The following is a 21,466-nucleotide window of genomic DNA, read 5'->3' as shown; positions in this document are numbered from 1 at the left end:
GCATAACACTTTCATGAACCTTTATTATAGATTTATACACTTTATTGTATTTTTAAACATTTTTGTACAAATTTTCAAACTGACTTTCAGAAACATTCTTATTTATTTAAATAAATAATAAAAAATGAATAAGAGTAAATATATTTTTACAATATCCAAACAGGACTTTTATGAACCTTTTATGAAGTGTAAACGTGTGTGGCTCCTCTCTGCTCATGCATGCGCACCGGCTGAAATGCACAAGACCTTTATAATTTTATTTTTATATAGTCTATTGTACTTTAAAATACATATATTATTGTATTTAAACACTTTTCTAAACCTTTTAAAGTGTAAAGGTGTCACGGCTTCGCTCTGCTCTCGCTGTGCTGGCCGGCTGATGCGCCCCCGGAGCATTTTATTTTTAAAGGCTTTATTTTATTTTTAAACATTTAAACATTTTAAAGTGTAATCGTGTCACGGCTCCGTTCTGCTCATGCCGTGCTGACCGGCTGACACGCCACCGCAGCCCAGCGAGAGGGCATACACACACGACTTTTATAATTTTATTTTTAAACACTTTAGAGTACTTTTAAACGATTTATTGTATCTTTAAATACTTTTCAAATACCTTTAAAATGCTTGCTATGCCCTTCTGCTTCGATGATGCACAATGCGAGAGCTGCTCTCCTGCTCTCCAGGCATTCCAGCCCTCCTTGAACTTTGTCCTGCCTCGTTCATAACTAAATTACGACGCGAACAAAGTGGAAGAGTGGATAAACGAGTTCCGGGATCTCAATAGACCTATTTCGGGATTCCAGCTGACTTTTCGACCCAGGACAAGTCCTTGGCCAAGGCATATAGAGGAAACCCTTTTCACGGGGCTGACTCGATCAGTCGGCTGGACGCCGGAGTGGTTGACGAGATCATCCGAGGAGAAGGCCCAGCAGACTGTGAGTACGGATCTTGATTCTGTTAAAAGTAATGAAAGTGCAGTGACAAGAGGTCACTTAAACCTTGACAATTCTAGACCCTATCAAGTGCAATTAGAAACAGTTAAATTCTGCATGGGGTGGTGGAGTCCCCTGACGTAAAAGTCAGTTAAATTCCATGGGAGGGCGGACTCCTCTGTTTTCTAAAAAGTACAGGTAATTTGGAGCAGTTAAATTCCACTGAGGTGTCGTGGGGCCTCCTAACTTAACCTTCCTAATGTGTTAGCTTTCTGCTGCCATCTGTGGTGTTTTTCTTAACTCTTGTTTAGCTGGTTTGGCTCCCTTATCCATGAAAAGATAGGTTTTATATCTACTTCAAGAAAAAGGCAAAATAAGTTTTCTTACACAATAGGAAGGTTAAAGAGTTTGTTAAAATCCACTGGAGGGTGGACTCCCCTGCTTGCCTGTGAGACGATAAAAGTGCGCATTGTGTGTGTGTGTGTATGGTTTGACTGAGAGTGACCTCATTTGAGCTCTCCTCTATGTAAACAACACAGGATTGTAAACAGTGGCTTTGTGTGGATGAAAGCAAGGACTCTCTGCTTCCTCCGGGAAGGTGAAAAGAGACTCGCCACACATCGAATATTTAACCACTGTCCTGTGAATAAAGTTGGCTTTAGGACACTGTAGGTGCCATTCGAATTGCCAACTCCGAAATTTAGAAAATAAACCATGGGAAAATCAAATAGCAAACAAAAGCCGCTACCACGACATGAATTGAAATGCAAAGATTGGAAATTGATGGAAGAAGTCGACCCCGAAAATGTAAAATATCTTGACAAATGGATAACCGATTACAAATTTGATGGTCAGCTGAAAACGAATTCGTTGAATAACCTAAAGCAATCAATTGATGCTAAATGTGGCGTAAAGAAGAATAAAGACGGATATTATCTAATAGTACAATGGGAATTGGAAGCTGAGAAGAGAAAATGTGGGCAGATGAGAGGAAAATTGAAAGATAAGGAAGACGAAGAAAAGATAAAAAAGAACTTGCTGTTGCACAGGCAGGAAGATGATGAGACAGTGTCAGCGCGGGCTCGCTTGAAGGCCGAGGCTGACAATGCAATGAATGAGGATGAGAAAAATGATCAAATTATAAAGACGGAGATTGCAGCACGCCAAAGCGAACCAATCTTTCCGTCTCTGTACCCCAAATTACCAAACACAGATCATCCTCCTGAGTATAGTGATTCTACTCGTGGTATGTTGACGCGGAGCCGTGCTAAGTTGGGCCCCTCGGCTGACGCATACCCGATGATTGAAGTGGCCAATCCTCATGATGAAGGAGGAGCCACCATTTTAGTATACAGAACATGGACCCAAGCTGATATAAAATCAGCAATTGAGGGCATAGCGTTGCCCACTGAAGATGTTGATCAATACTGTATCGACATGAAACAACTCATTGCTTCCTATAATTTGAGAGGCGATGAAGTACAACAGGCTTTCATGGCATCTTTAACCAAACATTGGGCAAGCGTTAAAGGCACCTGGAATCCCTTTGATTCCCGGGGCCGTCCATTGGAATGTAACGGGGTGCCATTACAAACAGAAATTGACAAACTATTGGGCAGGATAAAAATAAAATTCGAACGTAGAGCAAATTACACAGACATTGGCCGAACCAAACAAAAAGAAGATGAGTTGTTTGAAGACTTTAGACACAGACTAGAAAGAGTGTTCAAAGCCAATAGTGGCTTGGAGCATGGAACTGATGTCTATGACCAACAACTCAAAAATGCTCTACATGCAAATTCGCGACCAGCAATCCAAAACTGGATCACTAAACATATGATCACTTTCCCGACATCTACCTTGCCACAGTTCATTGATCATGCTATACACGCCGAAAAAGTTGTCAATTCAAAAAGAGCGAAAGAGAAAGGGAAAACAGGCACAATTTTTTTGGTTAATGGAGAGCAGTCTGAAATGTTCTATCAAAATAAGACCTTCGAACCACGCCTAGGGGGGCATGGTCGTAACAACTTCCGTGGCAAAGGTAGCGGGTGGTATAGTCGTGATTTTCCCAATTATAAAACAAATGACCAGCCCGCCTCAGGTCAGTCAAAACGATACAATGCTGAACCTCCTATTTGCTGGTCATGTGGAAAAAAAGGCCATATAGCAAGAAACTGCCCAGGCAAGGGCGAGAGTAAAACTCCCTTATGACTAGCCGACAGTCAAACTACAGTTGAAACAACTGCCTTGCCAACAGCTCCCCCTGTTGATGTGGATTTGAACATTCAAGATTTGTTGATGAACAATATTGAGAAGCCAGTGATAACTCTAATGGTAAACGGGACTCCAATAACTTTTTTGTGTGACTCAGGGGCATGTGTGACCACATGTCGTGACATACCTCCAGATGTGCAAAACAGCGGTAAAACTTTTTGGGTGAGAGCAGCAAATGGGCTGGCAACCCCAGTTCCCCAGTCTCGACCAGTATGGATACGGGACCCAGAAGGGGGAAGTTGTTGCATTCCCATTTTGCTGATGCCCAGTTGCCCTATTAATTTGCTAGGTAGAGATGCTCTCACTGCCCTTGGGCTTTCCCTTGTGTCTCTAACCAGTCAAATTGTTGTCAAAAGGCGACACCAGTTACAGATTTTTGGTCAATTTCACTGCTACTATTTTTATTCATTGGATTTGGCTGATGCAGAAGTGATGAAATTTGGTTCCCCTCTTTTGGCCCGTGTGGCCACCCTTTTGCGCTGCCCTGAACAGGCAATGAAAGCCAATGAACTACACATAACTATGTGGCATAAAGACACACCGGGTCCAGATCACAACTACGAGAACATGCTTGAGGCTGCTACACCTGCCACCTTGACGACATCTTTCCTTCTGCATGATGGTGAGAGCCGTGCTTGTGTAGTCATACAAACGGCTCCCCCTGCTGTGCAGAAGTTACACGTGTCTCCCACTCCGCTCCACATCTCTCTCTACAGGCCTCACACCGCAACGTGGCAAAGTTTAGGATTTATGGCTGGTGAGGCCTTGGCAGCCTCTGACTGGACTCAGGTTAATCCTGACTCCTTTTATAGTCCTTCCACCAAGCTCTTCAAACAAAATATGACTCAAGACTTGTCATTCATTAGTGGAATCCACGCTGATCCTGGTGTTGAGCAAACACCCTCATTTTGAGATTATGTGTTGACGTCCAATGACGAGCACATCCTCGCTGAGGTCCCAAGTCATCTTTGGTCTGCGGGTCCCTCTGACGTTGGTTTAGTGAAAGGTGCGCTTCCTGTTGTCATAAGACCTAAAACTGAATACCGCCCTTGTGTGAGGCAGTATCCTTTAAAACCTGATGCCTTACAGGGTATAGCACCTGTTATTTCTGATTTATTAAAAGCAGGTGTCATTGTTCCTTGCCCGGACTCTCCTTGCAATACCCCAATTTTCCCTGTAAAGAAGGCACCCCCTTCTGTGGGGTGGAGAATGGTGCAAGACTTGCAAGCTGTAAACAATGCTGTTATTCAGAGAGCACCTTGTGTCCCTGACCCGCATACCTTGTTGAATTCATTGACACCTGATGCGAAAATCTTCACAGTGATTGACATTAGCAATGCTTTTTTCTCTGTTCCTATTGCAAAAGAGAGTCAGTTTTGGTTTGCGTTTACATATGCTGGCTCAAGGTACACCTTTACAAGGTTACCACAAGGGTACTGTGAAAGCCCGACAATTTACTCACAGGTGATGGCAGCCAGCATGGCTAAATTTGTCCCGCCAATGGGAAGTCAAATCTTGCTTTATGTTGATGACATTTTGATAGCATCTCCTGATTTTGCCTCTTGCCAGAAAGACACGCTTGCAGTGCTGCATCACTTGGCAAGTGAAGGCCACAAGGTCAGCAAGAACAAGCTTCAACTGTGGTCCACTGAAATTAAGTATCTAGGCCACAATCTAAGTTCCCAAGGTCGATCCATAATTGAAAGCAGAAAAGCCTCTATTTTACAAGCTCCTAAGCCACTAACAAAGAAGCAAATGATGTCTTTTTTGGGTCTCACAGGTTATTGTAGAAGCTGGATACTTGATTATGCCCAAATTGTTGCTCCTCTGTCCAAATTGATGTATGTGGAAGACATCTCAATGTCCACTCACTTAAAATGGACTCCTGAAGCTGAGGATGCTTTTGTTTTGATCAAACAGGCTTTGGTCTCCAGCTCCACTCTAGCCTTACCAAACTATGATAAGGTATTTGTCCAAACTGTTGACTGCAAAGGTCATTACATGACCTCTGTTTTGCTCCAATCACATGGCTCGAAATTGCGTCCTATTGCTTTTTATTCCTCTAAACTGGACAGTGTTGCATGTGCTCTCCCACCATGCGTGAGGGCCGTGGTGGCAGCCTCCATGGCTGTGGAGAGCAGTGCTGGTGTTGTGTTGTTTCATCCTTTAACACTGAAAGTTCCTCATGCTGTCTCGGCCCTTCTGCTACAGACTAATATGACTTTTCTGTCGCCTGCACGTCATCTTTCTTGCATGGCTACGTTGCTGTCTCAGCCGCACCTGACCGTTGAAAGATGCACGACACTCAATCCTGCCACTCTCATTCCCCTTCCTGACGACGGTGAATTCCATGATTGTGTCGATGCTGCCCAACAGATTGCAAAGGCTCGGCCTGACTTGAAAGATACGCCTCTGCCAGATGGTGATGTGGTTTTTGTTGATGGGTCTTCTAAGAAAAATGAATTTGGAGTGACCCTTACTGGGTATGCCATTGTTACTGCCGACGAAGTCTTGGAGGCTGCTAAACTGCCATCCTATATGTCAGCACAGGCCGCTGAGCTCATTGCTTTGACTGGGGCCTGCAAATTGTTTGCTAACAAGTCCGTCACTATCTGGACTGATAGTCAGTATGCTTTTGCTACAGTGCACGTTTTTGCTCAGCAGTGGAGCAACCGTGGCATGATAACTTCTACAGGGAAGCCCGTCACCCATTCCACATTACTAACTCAACTTTTGGACGCTGTCCAGCTACCTTTAAAGGTGGCTGTTTGCAAATGTGCTGCTCACACTGCAAGATCTGATCCTGTTTCTCTTGGTAATGCTTTTGCTGACAAATCCGCTAAGGCCGCTGCAGAAGGCCTGCTCCATGTCCTCTCGTCTCTCACTGATCATGATTCGATGTCACACATCTCCCCTGATGTGTTGCTTGACATGCAGTCTCAGAGCCCCTCCCAGGAACGACTCTCTTGGGAAAAACGGGGTGCAACTAAAAACACTGATGGTCTTTTTGTGTGACCTTTGGGCAAACCTATCTTGCCTCGTAACTTGTTCAAATGGGCTGCTATTTCGAGTCATGGGGTCACCCATGTCTCGACGGGGGGTATGGTGAAACAAGTTGAAGCTATTTATACAACATACGGCTTTGCAGCTTTCTCACAACAATTTTGCAGAGCCTGTCTGATCTGTGCTAAACACAACCCACAAGGCAATTTAAGACCTCAGAGAGGGAAATACCCGACTCCATTGTATCCGTTTCAGACAATACATATGGATTATATTCAATTACATAAATGTGAAGGGAAAGAATATTGTTTGGTCATAATAGACGCATTTTCTAAATGGGTAGAAACATTTCCTACCAAACATGCTGATGCACTCACAGTGGCAAAAGCCTTATGCAAAGACATCATTCCAAGGTACGGTATTCCAGAAAAAATTTACAGCGACAATGGTCCACACTTTGTAAATCAAATAGTGCATAACATTGGGAGAATGTTCCACATAAATTTAAAGAACCATTGTTCTTATCATCCACAATCAGCTGGCCTTGTTGAGAGATCTAACGCGACTATAAAAAACAGATTAAAGAAATGTATGGAAGAAACCAAACGACCATGGACTCAGTGCTTAGACCTGGTCAAAATGTACATAAATATTACAAGTACAACAGGGCTAACTCCCTATGAAACTATGTTTGGAAGACCTTACAGGCTTCCTCAGTTCAAGAACACATGGGAGATCCCCGAGGAAGCCACATTAGCTGATTACATGAGAAAAATGTTGGAACATCAAAAGAATCCAACCAATAACACTGATGATAAACCCATTTCTCCGCAGGAAGACCCCAAAGTGGTACCGGGAGACTGGGTTTTGATCAAGAGTATCAAGAGGAAGAATTGGCATTCACCCAAGTGGGAAGGTCCCTTTTTGGTACTACTCACGACACCTAATGCTTTGAAAATAGCCGAACGCAACACATGGATTCATTTATCTCATTGTAAAAAGGTGATCTCCGCAGACCCAACCTAAGTACGGAAGGTGAGCAAAGTCTGGTAATAGTGCCTGATCCTGGTGCCAAGATCCAGGGTTGACACGAAAGCTAGCAGAAGCCAATTTCCAAGACACCAACCCGAAGCTCAGGGTGTTGACTCTGAGGAGATCCAAAAACATGAGCATTAGAGAGTCATTTGGTGAGTGCTTTAATCGAGCTGTAGCCTGCGCAAAGTCTACCATGCGCTTTTGGTTGCTTTTGCTGATTTGTGTTACCATTATATTTTTTTCGGGGGTTATTTTATTCGTATGGATAGAGTACCATGAGCCTCGAACATTCTTCTCTCAGGCAACTACCAACACTGATTCTAATCAATATGGCTCATGGGAAAAAATTGCTAGACATAAGCGCAACACAAAATCCCCTTTCGATCATGTTGTTTGTACACCAGAAACCGTCCGCGTTCCAACTTGTGTACCATGGCTTTTGTCTTGGACTTACAATAACTCATTAATGTTTACTGTGGCTCCTAATACATCTTCTTCTATTATTTTACCGATGAAAAGTTTGAAAGGTTTCCGAAATGGTCACCCCACTACTGGGGATAAATGGCTCGGATATTGGTGGTATTTAACTGGTCACCCGGTTAGCACCGACTGGGGCACCCTTGTCACCACACAAACGCAAGATTTTTGGCCCTCTGGTTCCAGTGAAGAGGCTGTGTTCTTTGCTAAACGAGTAACTTTGAAAAATCAGGGCACAAGCCTCCTTTTGACTCTTACACTCCCTGATGGTCAAATTCGTCCTCCAAATGCCACTTTGTTTAACACTTCTTGTTGGGGTTTTCAACTGTGGGCTTGGTCCTCTGGAATTGATCCCCACTTTCCTATTGCTATTTGCATTAACAAAACAATGTCGATCGCAGACCGTCCCGTTACAAATAATTACACTCTGTCAGCAGGAGCAAAAATCACAAGTATGCCCCTCACTGATATAGACAGCTATTTTGTAGCCTCCACAGGAATAAGCGGTCAAACCAACAACTGGCTTCTTATGGCTGAGCAAGCCGCAAAAATGGCTAACACCAGTTGCATTGCATGTATGGGTCCAAGACCTCTTTTGAAAATCATACCTGCAAATATAGTTCCTAAGTGTGCTGTTGTTTTAATGTTAAACTCATCCATTTCACCCACTCATGATTGTTTTAAATGGGATAAGGTTTACCCTGTTGCCTCTATGACAAAATATAAACCCCTTTTTTCGTCCGATGTAGCTAAGGGTAATTTTACATGCATTAGATTACCTGGTACTGGTGAGAAGCTCGGCGCCCTACCTACTCCATGGTGTGAGTCCATGACCAATGTCGCTGCCCCTTTTTTGCCCATTGCTCGTAGTGATATTTGGTTTTGGTGTAATAGTAACAAACTTTATGATAGGTTGCCTTTAAACAGCTCTGGAATTTGCGCTTTGGTAACCCTATTGTTTCCTGTTCATTTGATACCAATGTCCTCTTATGATCTAACATCTTTTGCTAAGTCCGTAGTGCCCGAATACTGGCCGAGAACGAAGCGAAACGCCGAATGGCAGGGCGCAGCTAATCCAACTTACATAGACGCCATTGGTGTTCCTAGAGGAGTACCGGATGAGTATAAGCTGGTGAATCAGATAGCAGCTGGTTTTGAATCCGCCCTGTGTTGGTGGTGTACTCTTAACAAAAATGTTGACAGGATTAACTACATCCACTATAACGTGCAGAGGCTTGGAAACTGGACCGAGGCGGGTTTCAAGGCGGTCCACTCCCAACTGGCCGCTACTTCCCTCATGGCTTTCCAGAATCGAATGGCCCTTGACATGCTACTCTCAAAAGAGGGCGGTGTCTGCGCCATGTTTGGTGAGCAATGTTGCACATTTATTCCAAATAATACTGCAGCCGACGGAAGCCTGTCCCAGGCCCTTGAGGGTCTGAGGACCTTGAATGGGAGGATGAAGGAACACAGTGGGGTGAACACGGAGGTTTGGACCGACTGGTTGAACGTGTTCGGAAAGTACCGCGCCCTGGTTTCCTCGGTCCTGGTCTCCATTGCCGTTTTCTCTGCCATTTTGACCCTGTGTGGATGTTGCTGCATTCCTTGTCTCCGATCCTTAATTAATAAGCTAATTACAACTGCTATCTCTCCACCAGCTGAGACTTTTCCGTTGCTCCAAAGGGATGACCTTTCGATCGACGGGAGTTCTTTCTCTAGTGACGACTCTGTCAGCGAATCCATTGTGGTAAACCTGTCCGATTTGTTTCGTGACTCTGGCTTTGACGATTAAGACTCAATTTCCTCCCAAGTGTAAGTTAGTTCTTGCGAAATGTGATCCCTTGGCTGAAAATCTTTTGAAGTGGCCATATGGGTGATAAGTTAGTCCCCGAGAACTTATGATAAACAGGGGGGAATTGTTAGAAAAATTGTATATATATGTTATCATGCGTTCTCTAATGAGTACTTATTCACAATGTTACTGTTCAGTATGCTTGCTGCTTTGCTTTGCTTATTCTTATCTTGTACAACAGAACAGAAGGATTACGGCTGGGTCAGGGGCGAGATGACAGTTGTGTCAAACAAGATGCTGCTGACAGCTCAGCGTCCACCAGAACAGATCGTGAAAACCACACGTCAAACGATGCGTCATGAACCTTCTGATCTTCCTTAAAGAACGTCACTTTCTCTTTTTATCTCTCGGAATATCGCTTAAACTGTTTTCCTGATATAGCCATATCTGCACGCAACACTTTGTGCGTTACTTTTTGTTTCTTTTCTTACGAGACGAAGCCACAATCTCTTTCCCCCCCCCCCTTTAGGGCTAATCGTCTCACACTGTGGGTAGGGCATTTCCAAATAAAAAGAGCGAGGAGTGTAAAACAGATTTTTAGTGTAGTCGGACTGCTGTAAGTCTGGTTGCACTCCTCGCGAGAAAAGACTCAACATTCTGCCTCACTGGTTTTGTCTGCTGACCCTTTTTACTGATTTTGAACCTGACACACGACTTTTATAATTTTATTTTTAAACACTTTAGAGTACTTTTAAACGATTTATTGTATCTTTAAATACTTTTCAAATACCTTTAAAATGCTTGCTATGCCCTTCTGCTTCGATGATGCACAATGCGAGAGCTGCTCTCCTGCTCTCCAGGCATTCCAGCCCTCCTTGAACTTTGTCCTGCCTCGTTCATAACTAAATTACGACGCGAACAAAGTGGAAGAGTGGATACGTAGCGCGACTGCGGGTGGCTGAGATTAAGCGTGGATAGAACTGCTCCTATAAATCAATCAGCGGCAAGGATAGAGATCAACATGTTCCCATTGGTCTTGTCTCCAATAGTGTGCTGTAAAGTCCTATGGGCAGACGAAGCTCCGTGCTCCAAGTGACTTCGCAAAAAGCCGCGATGCATCAAATATATCCGCAATACAGTAATCCCTCGTTTATCGTGGATAATTGGTTCCAAAAACCCCCCACGATAAGTGAAATCCGTGAAGTACGGTCACCCTGTACATCTGTACATTTTTTTTTATTTGTTCATTTTTTGTGTCAATAAATGTATACGAAACCATTTAAGTGCATATTTTATTATTATAACATTAAATAATTGTTTCAAACATGTAAATAATACATTAATGGTATAAATAACATACATTAAATTTTGTATAAATATTGAAAATATAAAAATTATACGTGTGTGCGTGTAACATCTTAACAGGAAGTACTGGGCAGGCTAAAGAGTTAGCGGAAAGATGCTACTTCGCGATCGTGCTAACACGCGAAAACGGACCTCTAAAGGAATCTAAACGAACATTTGGAGCAATACTACTTTGTCCTAAACGTTGGACACACGTGATGGTTCATTTCTCTTGTTAGGAGACTCACTTACATCGTCAATGACTCCTGTACCACTGTAACCAACATACGCGAACATAAAACAGGAAGTGGTATCACCTGAAAACGGCCTTCAAAATAAATCACCCTACCTCAAATCAAAGCACGGCTGAATAACGTAAATAACATGGAGAATTCTTAACACATACTGTACATATGGTTTTAGAACAACTTTTATTATTATACATTTTTTATAACAAGGTAAAAGTATAGATACTGTAAATATGTTTTCAGAACTCTTTCATCATTATTAAAATTTTTCTATAACAAACTACAACACTGTAAATATGTTTTTAGAACTCTTATTATAAAAATTTTATTATAAAAAGGTACACGTGTACGCACTGCAATTGTGTGGGCACTCATTGCCTTCTGCTGGCGTGTGGGCAAGTTTTGTGCCATAATTCCTCAATTTGGAAGTTTTATTTTGAATTTTTTTTTAATTTGGAAAAAAATCCACGATGTAGTGAAACCGCGATAAACGAACCGCGATGTAGCGAGGGATTACTGTATTTGTTTTCATAAAAACCTGCGATGCACCAAGGCCGTGATACATAGGTGAAGCACGGAGTAGCAAGGGATTACTGTACTTCTTTTCGATTATATTCTCAGTGGCAAGCCAAAAGTAAATATCTGACTGAGTTATTGTTTCACTTATTATAAAATCGTAACTAAAGATAATGTCATTATAGGTATTCTGTTGCTTGATAACAAAGAGATATTTTCTTTTTTTACGTAACCTTGAATTTTTTGGGGCTATGAATGTTCGTTCATGTGCAAAACAAACATGATAATGAATATAAGCAACCATTTTGTAGTAAATGTTACATTGAAAATGGGGTGGGAGTTTACCAGCTTTAAGCTTCAGCCAACTCCTTTGTGCCCATTTGTATTAGTATAGTAGTTTTTAATTATATATTCTGAGTCTTGTGAAATTTATTTGCTCAACAAAATTCATGATGATGATTAACAAAACTTTTTAAAAAAAATATGGCTTTATAAGTCTACGTCTGGCAATAAAATGTATACCACTCCTGTAGTGGAACTCATAATGTGTCGTTTGATGAAGGCTTCATAGCTATTCCATCATATTAAGTTGAAATTATACCCAAAGGAAGTCAAATTTCAAGAAATACTTTAAAGATTGCAAAAAGTACAAAGAGTCTTAAAAGACTTTAAAATTGGCTGTCATTTTTGCATCCATAAAGTGACTATCCAAAGCCCAGTCGTCCCTTGTGACCCCCCCTCCACACACACACACACACACACACACACACACACACACACACACACACACACACACACACACACACACACACACACACACACACACACACACACACACACACACACACACACACACACACACACACACACACACACACAGCCTTTTGTTTTCAATCCTCTCTTTAGGCAGTAATATATTGTCTACAGTAACTGTAATGATACTTGAGAGCAATTGTGTACCACTAACAGGCACTTCTGTCACACATATCACTATCAGTGTGCATTGATTTGTGTTTCCCTTAAATCGGCCGTTTCCTCCATGCCGAGTGGAGCTGTAATTGCGCATTGCTTAAGTGATTCAAATAAGTCTGTATGTTGCTTGTACCTCTGCTCCAGTGTCATTGTAAACCCCACTTATTTTATTACAGATTCGGTTGACTTGATAAACAGCAGGGGTGCCCCATTGAACAGCTCTTAGCCAGTCTGGCACGCCACAAAGAAGCGGTCAAGCGGAGCAACAAATCACACCAAACGGAGCATTTGGTCTTTGTGCAAGCTAGTTATGGAAAACTGATAGCATCATACAGAATACTTAATAGGTATAATAGATGCCAAAAAGGAGGACTCCTCTGCTAATTGGCAAGAGTAGGGGGTAAGGGAGAAAAGACCGACACCCCAAGCCACCCTTTGTGCTTCTGAGAGCTTTCTGTGTTGTAAAATAATCTAATAGATTGTACACAGATGGGGCAGTGCAACACTCTTTCTGTCTTCAACTCCTTCATGTATTTAGGTTGACAAATGAACATGTTAACTGGCTAATTGCGCTACCTACAGTCTTAAGTGCCATTTTTTTAAGTTTACCTTTCCCAGACCATGCACACTTACATGCCAGTGTGAACAAGTAGAATACTTGAACCAATAACTTTAAATGAGCTGTGACTTGGTATTTTTTCATACTCTGATGTATGATGTGATAACTGAACTAACGTATGAGGAAAAAATACATCTTTCTAATTATACCAACTTCTATTAAATTTGAAAAGAAGAAGAAAGACAAAATACAATTGCCAATGAAAAGAATGTGTATTTTTGCACTAAAACATTTTTTTTTTTTTTTTTATCAATGGACTAGCATACATGTCAGGAGGACATATGTGATGGTTGGAAGGGTATTGGTAATAGAATACCAAAAGTTTGGACACACGTTTATTGCAGAAAATCATGCATGAAAACATGGGTTTCATCCGGGTACACCGTTCTCCTCCCACATTCCAAAAATATGCATGGTAGGCGATTGACCTCTCCACTTTAACTTTTTTTGTCCATAGGTGTGATTGTGAATGTGAATGTTTGTTTGGTAATGTGTGCCCCTGCGATTTGGCTGGTGACCCCGCCTGCCACCCAGAGATTGCTGGTATAGACTCCTTGGGATGAAGCAGTTCATAATTTAAAATTTGAATACCTTCAAATGTTTTGCCAGTATTTGCCAGTCAAAAAAATTTACTCTATGTTGGCAGCTCCGTGCTTCCGTAACAGAGAGTATGGGAAGAGGAAAGAAAGTATGTTGTTTCAGCAAAACCCCCAAGAACATAATGATGGGGAAATATGAATAATTTATTGGCTATACAGAGGATGAATCTTTTTTGTATTAATTGTCAGGAAGGTTCATAACAAGTGTGTGAGGGGTGAAAGGGCTGTAAGACCCAGAGATCACAGGGGTGATCCTCAAAACCTCCGGTCCTGCAGCCACCGTTTGACTTGCAAATGAGCTCAAGGAGGCTAATTAATGGGAAACGGGGTCTGTAATGAAAGCATTGGAAATGCTGAATTATGTGGGTTTCTCAAGTCACTTGTCATCATATTTTATTGAATCTGTCTTGATTGATTGATAGCCAGACCAGCATTCTGTGCGTCCAGTGCGTCACTATACGTATGCGAAAAAATTGGAAATGCATTTTAAAATTCACGTCTCCTTACAACTGGACCTTTTAGTGGATGTGAAGAAGTATTGGTGGCCCTCAGACCGCGGCAGGAGGCCCGCAATTTCCTCATGGAGCTGGCCGCGGTTACAAAACCTGGCCGATACCAAAGCGTCAACTTTGCTGCCCTGCACTCATAGTGAATCAAGAGTTGCGCTATGACTAAACTTTATTCAAACATTCAAACAAGCCTTTTTTATACACTCTTGATATTGAATTGGTGCAGGACATCAAAGTGAACATTAGAATTATGGGTAATATGCTTTGGCTGAGGGGCCATTGATGCAAACTCAGCCGAAGGGTGAAACAAGGGTGTAGAAGTGGCGGGGCGACAGTGCTCTAGCTACCAGGTCTCTAGCAGCAATAAGTAGGTAGAATCCATGTTCAGAACCAATATTCCTTCTGTTAAAGGCCACAAAATGCAACGGGTCCATCAGACCCTCAAACACTGGCTGAGTAACAACAATATGAACATTACACAAGGGTTACAAAGACGTGAACGTGAGTAGTAATACATTTCTCTAGTCAGCAACTAGTATACTATGTGGTTTCTATATCTACTGTATCATTAATGTTTTCATTATTATCATTTTACTGGGACACACTAGGAGCAGATCTACTAGCAGCAGGAATAGGCACTCTCCAATCTACCGTATTTGCCGGTGTATAAGTCGATTCGGTGTATAAGTCGACCCCCTAAAATTCGAACGAAATTTACGATTTTATGATATATCCTTTGTATAAGTCGAGCTCAATTGTTGCATTATATTTAACTTCAAAATTCAATCAGAAATATGCGAAATTTATTGACGAAATGTGTTCAAATTCCGGGAGGCCGTGCGCATGCGCAGTGGCCGGAAATAGCTCCAGCCGAGCGGATCGGTTGTTTAGAAGCACCGCGGAGGAGATCGTGGAGCCTCATTCGACTTCCAGCGGCCGGCGAGCTCGCGCACGCCGCCCGGCACCACCGGGAGGCCGGAAATAGCTCCAAGCCGAGCGGATCGGCACTTTATAAGCACGGCGGAGGAGATCGCGGAGCCTCATTCGACTTCCAGCGGCCGGCGAGTTCGCGCACGCTGCCTGGCACCACCGGGAGGCTGTGCGCACGTGCCAAGTGGCCGGAAATAGCTCCCGCCGAGCGGATCGGCTCTTTATAAGCACCGCGGAGGAGATTGCGGAGCCTCATTCGACTTCCAGCGGCCGGCGAGCTCGTGCACGCCGCCTGGCACATCCGGGAGGCCGTGCGCACGCGCCAAGTGGCCGAAAATAGTTCCCGCCGAGCGGATCGGCTGTTTATAAGCACCGCGGAGGAGATCGCGGAGCCTCATTCGACTTCCAGCGGCCGGCGAGCTCGCGCACGCCGCCCGGCACATCCGGGAGGCCGTGCGCACGCGCCAAGTGGCCGAAAATAGCTCCCGCCAAGCGGATCGGCACTTTATAAGCACCGCGGATGAAATCGTGGAGCCTCATTCGACTTCCAGCGGGCGGCGTGCGCGAGTGCGCAAATTTTCAAATTTTCTAAGTGCCAACGGCTCTTGCGCCATAAAGAGTCCGCCTCGGCTGGTTCCCCATGTCGGCCAGAACAAGTGAAAATTCGGCCTCTTCCCCTGGAAGTCTGGCCAAGTTTGGCGAATATTTTGTAAGTCCCAACGACTCAACCGCCGTAAAGTGTCCGCCTCGGCTGGTTCCCCATGTCGGCCACCACAAGTGAAAATTCGGCCTCTTCCCCTGGAAGTCCGGCCAAGTTTGGCAAATATTTTCTAAGTGCCAACGACTCAACCGCCGTAAAGTGTCCGCCTCGGCTGGTTCCCCGTGTCGGCCACCACAAGTGAAAATTTGGCCTCTTCCCCTGGAAGTCCGGCCAAGTTTGGCGAATATTTTCTAAGTGCCAACGACTCAACCTCCGTAAAGTGTCCGCCTCGGCTGGTTCCTCCGGTCGGCCAGAACAAGTGAAAATTCGGCCTCTTCCCCTGGAAGTCTGGCCAAGTTTGGCGAATATTTTCTAAGTGCCAACGACATTCATTTAGACATGGCGATTGAATGTTTACGTACCGGTAGTTATTGTCGTTGCTTGACGCGCGATGACTCGCACATTCGCTCAATACCCAGTACTTCCCCCTAGCAGTCATCGTCGCTGTCTGGCTTTCGATGTCCCTTATTGAGGTGAGAATATTTGAAATTGTTGCTGAGGATGCGTGTTAATGCGACGAACGCTTTATAATGATTCAGTTTCGCGCTGTTTGATGAGCCTGACGGACGCACACCCACGCACAATGAGATGCATGAGAAACAGCCTTGGTTACCATCACATTTGAAGCGATGAATACGAAGTTAAATTTTATGACTCGGTGTATAAGTCGAGGTCGATTTTTTTCGGTCGATTTTGGATCGAAAAAGGTCGACCAATACACCGGCAAATACGGTAATCACAAGCTATGGAACTCCTAAACTGGGTCTTCAGTGCAATCGATCTCCCTGTGACGTACTAGAGCTGGAAAGCTGGAATGTGTACCTCTCTCATAGGGTACACAATGTATAGCTGGAGCAAGTGTCGTGTCATATGCCTTGATGTGATGCACACAGAAGATGTGTACATCTTCATCCTCATCGCCATTGGCTTCCTCACTCTGAGCCTCATGGGGCTGTACATATGTGTACGACAAGCTGGACCAGAGGGCAAAAACCAGAGGTGAAATGCTCTGTCGTGAGATGGCTGGTTTCAACGCGACAATGGTTAAGATACAGCACGCCAGCGTGAGAGATGATTAGCTGTGTGATCAATTGCTGCAGGTGCTGCCTGTTGCTGGAGACCATGCCCGGGGTGCCTTCAGGATAGTGACTTAAACTCTCTTGAAATTTATTACGTTACTGCTCACTTCAAATCATATTCAAACTCCAGTTGCTATTGAAATGCTGTATTCATGTCATTGTAAATTGTTACTGATGTATTCAAATAATTTCTGTATGCAGATCATTTTTCCAACTCCAGATTATTGTTTATTATTTACTTTTATTGGGTTGCGGGAGCCGGGTCTGTAGGAGAGAGTAAAGTTGAACCGGCCGAGAAACAAGGACCACAGAACCTAGCAAGGTCAATCTTTTGGCCGTTCACAGGTACTCCAGGTTGCAATGGTCGGTCCAAACGATGAAGGGGGTTTCCGTGCCTTCCAGCCAGTGCCGCCATTCATCCTAGGCCAGCTTCACTGCGACTAGCTCCCAGTTACCAATGTTGTATTTCGGGTGGTGACAATCGACGTGAGAAGGCGCACAGGTGAAGCTTGTCATCCTGGCTATTTTGCTGGAATTCACATTTCTCCGCTTTGACGTACAAGGAATTGTCCAATAGGCGGCGCAACACCGCCCGAACAAGGTCAATGTGATCTGCGAGCGTCCATGAAAAGACCAGGATGCCGTTAGGGTTCACAAACACAAAGCCACTCAACATGTGTCTGAGCACATCGTTTACCAATGCCTGGAAGACAGCGGGAGCATTGGTAAGGCCAGACGGCACCACCAGGTACTCATAGTGGCCACTGGGGGTATTGAACTCTGTCTTATATTCGTCACTCTCCCTGATGCACACCAAGTGATAAGCATTGCAGAGGTCCAGTTTGCTGATAATGGCGGGTCCTTGAAGATTCTCGAACGCCGACGAGAGGAGGAGCAGTGATTGGCAGTGATCTCGTTGAGGCCTCAATAGTCTATGCATGGGCAAAGTGAGCCGTCCTTTCCCAGAAGAAAACCTGCGAGCAAAGATAACGACCGAATCCCGCCGTGAGCAAATCCTGGATGTATTCCTCCATACCCTTGCGCTCTGGGCTGGACAGCGAGCAGAGTCGAATTTTAGGAGTAGAAGTACCGGGCGGAAGGTTGATGGCACAGTTGTAAGGTCGGTGTGGAGGAAGAGAGGTGGCCTTGGACTGATTGAAGGCCTCCTTGAGTCCATGATAGCAGGCGGGCACGTTTGAGATGTCGGTGGGGGGACTGGCGGTGAGGTTCTGGAGAGGGCCGGCAGCCTCCTTCAGGAAATGTTGATTACATCGTTTACTCCACTCTCGTAAGGCCCCCGTCTCCCAAACCATAACCGGGTTGTGCTGTCGCAATCACGGGTGCCCCAGGGTGAGAGGCTGGTCTGGAACTGACAAAAGGTGGAATTGTATTTCCTTGCGGTGATTACCTGAGAGTAAAATCACCACCGGTGCCATGACGAAAGTCACCTCACCGATGAATCAGCCATCTACAGCTCGAGCGGGGATGGGTGGCGACAGCGGAAGACGTCCAATGCCCCACTGGAGAGCGAGGTCGACGTCCAAGATGATGGCCTCCACACCAGAGTCCACCAAAGTCGCCACAGTCATGGTCCCATCCGGGAGAAGAAAACAAGCCTTGTTGAGGATGAGTAAACCAGTTCGGGTCGGGCTCACACGGATCCCTCTGCACTGCGTGAGCTCTGGTCTTTTACCGGACATGTCGCTACTAGGTGACCTCCACTTCCACAGTACAGGCAGAGATTGCCCAAGAGCTGACGCCGACATTCCTCGGTGGACAGGACTGTTTGGCGCTGCTCCATCGTCTCTGCAGCACCAGGATGGACTTTGGCAGGGACCGGCGGCGGGTGAGCTGGTGGATCGTGAATGTGGCTACATAGTGATGAAAGCACCGTCCTCTCTTTTTTGCACCGTCTGGTCCTTATCTGCCAGTCCACGAGCACCGCAAGGTCCATGGTGTTCTCCGGGGAGGTCATATGAGATCATATCGTCTTTGATGTATTCCACCAACCCGTGGAGGAACATGGCCACCAGGGAGGTGGGATTCCAGTCACTTCGCCCTGCCAACGTCTTAAACTCAATTGCATCGTCAGCTACTAACCCTAACCCTAACCGCTACTGACCTGTGGCCCTCGCGGTGTGCCAACAACTCCTGTGAAGCGTCTTCAGTAGTAGAACCCAAGTCAAACATGCGGAGTAGCTCACGGACAAAGGCGTCAACTGACGTGCAGGCAGATGATTGCAGGTCGTACTCGGCGTTGGCCCAGAGCCATGCTCTTCCCGCCAGATGTGTGACTATGTAGCCCACCTTGGCTTGTTCTGTCGCGAATGTCTGGGGCCGGAGATTGAACAATATGCAGCAACTGGAAATGAAGGCTGAGACATGCCTGGTGTCCCCGTCAAACCATTTCGGGTTCCCGATCTTGGGTTCTGGGACGTTGACGGGGGTCAGCCGTTGGATGGGTGTCACATGCTGCGGGAAGTGGTTCTGCCTGGGCCCGGAGGGTCTGGAGGATCTGAGCCATCTCCTGCTGCTGCTGCTGAAGTTGGCCCTCTTGCACCAGGGTACTGACATCGGCCGACAGGCGGCAACCGCTTCTTTGGTCCGCTCTAGCTGGCACAACTCTGTCTGATTGTGCGCTGGTTGCATGGTTTTGTTCAATTTAAATTGTGGCAAATGGGGCTAGACAACCAAATGCAGCACGATGCAGACGATGACGGCAGTGCCGCAGCTGATTGTTGGCCACAGGATGACCAACTGACAGGTAAAACATGGCGGGGAGAGCAGCAGAGCGAGCGTGCAGGGCTGCGGAGCGCAGCGAGTAATCGTGGTCGGGGCCAAGTAGGTGGTCGGGACGGGCAGCGATCAGAACGTGGTCAGGGACCAGCAAGTGGTCATCGGGACAGTGAGCATAGCGCGGTAAAGGCTGGGCAAGTAGTCAGGACGGGCGGCAATCAAGGCAAGACGGTCAATGCATGGACAAGGTTGGCAACGGAAGTCAGACGGGTAGAGCACAGCGAGCTTATGAGTGGCATCACGGACAAACTGACTAGAATAGCTGGGAGCGCAGGGTTTAAATAGCGCTGTCTAACAAGCAGGAAGAAGTGCCTGTGATTAGCTGACCACGTGGGCGTGGCTGTTTAAGATTGACGTCAGGGGGTAAAAATACCGTCTGGGTGGCAGTTGACACAGGCACGTTACAGGCACAGTGGTTGGGAAACACTAGTTTAGGCACTGGTTTAGGGAGTGGAGTGTATCAGATCAGTCTGACGTTAAGTTGTCTTTCTTGTGTGATGCTGTGTTACTCCTCTTACACACTCAGCAGCCCTTGGCAGTGCCAGCGTCTGCGGGGCCCTGCTGTTAAAAGCCATGCTGCTCTTTGAAAATATGCAGAAAAGGTCTTTCTGCACTGCTCTGGCAACATATTCACATACGTCAACTCTCACTTGTGCAATCTAAAACACCTTACCGATTTCAGAATCCTCTTACCGTTTGTTTTGATACCCTTTGTTAAATATGCATGCTGTTTCACCTCTTGGCAACAGTTATTACTGATTATAGTGCAACCATATAACAACGGAGAATGAGATGCATGGAAAAACAACACTGTCTAGAAAACAACAACTAACTATACAACAGCGTATTATACAAAAAATACAAAAAAACGTTTTCCTGCAATTGGCTGGCGACCAGTTCAGGATCTACCCTATGTACCGCCTAAAGACTGCTAGGATAGGTTTTAGCATCCCTGTGACCCTCGTGGGGATGACTGAATAAATAAATCTTTAATTTTGTTTGTACTGACTAGGCCACATATTGTTTTACTGATATTTTAGGCTCTTATAGTGGTTCACTAGCCTGGCTTCGATGACGGCAGCGTGGGTTCAGTTCCCAGTGAGAACAAGACGCTACAGTTCACTGTGACTGACAGGTAGACACTCTCTACTGGGCACCAATCACCACAAGTCAGCTGAGAACAGAACAGAAAATGGATGGATGAACGGACGGTCGGACGGATGGATGGATGGATGAATGGATGGATGGATGGATGGATGGATGGATGGATGGATGGATGGATGGATGGATGGATGGATGGATGGATGGATGGATGGATGGATACATATAACTAGAACCCATAATTCTATCTTAATAGTTTTTGTGTGTTTGTCGATCACATCTACTCTCGTTCCATACCCATTCTCAAAACAAGTTGTCCTTTTTTTTTTTCATTTCCTTTCCTTGGACCTGTTCTCTTACTCTTTTTTCTGCTTCCTGCTGTGGTTGTCTCCACTTTCTGCCTGAGGTTACCTGCTAAACTCCCAATTTAAGGAAATACCCATGTTCTGCTCTCTAGGTGTCATCTTGGTGTGGCTTGCA

General features: G+C 45.0%; 1 pseudogene; it reads left to right on the top strand.

The window, feature by feature from the left end:
• Positions 1-17,156, top strand: part of LOC148398402 (uncharacterized) — a 33,683-nt pseudogene extending 16,527 nt beyond the window's left edge.
• The last annotated feature ends 4,310 nt before the right edge of the window (positions 17,157-21,466 follow it).

Source organism: Syngnathus floridae, chromosome 5, assembly GCF_059516105.1.
Source record: "Syngnathus floridae isolate MCC-2025c chromosome 5, RoL_Sflo_1.0, whole genome shotgun sequence".
Classification (NCBI taxonomy): domain Eukaryota; kingdom Metazoa; phylum Chordata; class Actinopteri; order Syngnathiformes; family Syngnathidae; genus Syngnathus; species Syngnathus floridae.
The sequence above is the reverse complement of the archived record's forward strand: the minus strand, read 5'-3'. Positions and strand labels throughout refer to the sequence as shown.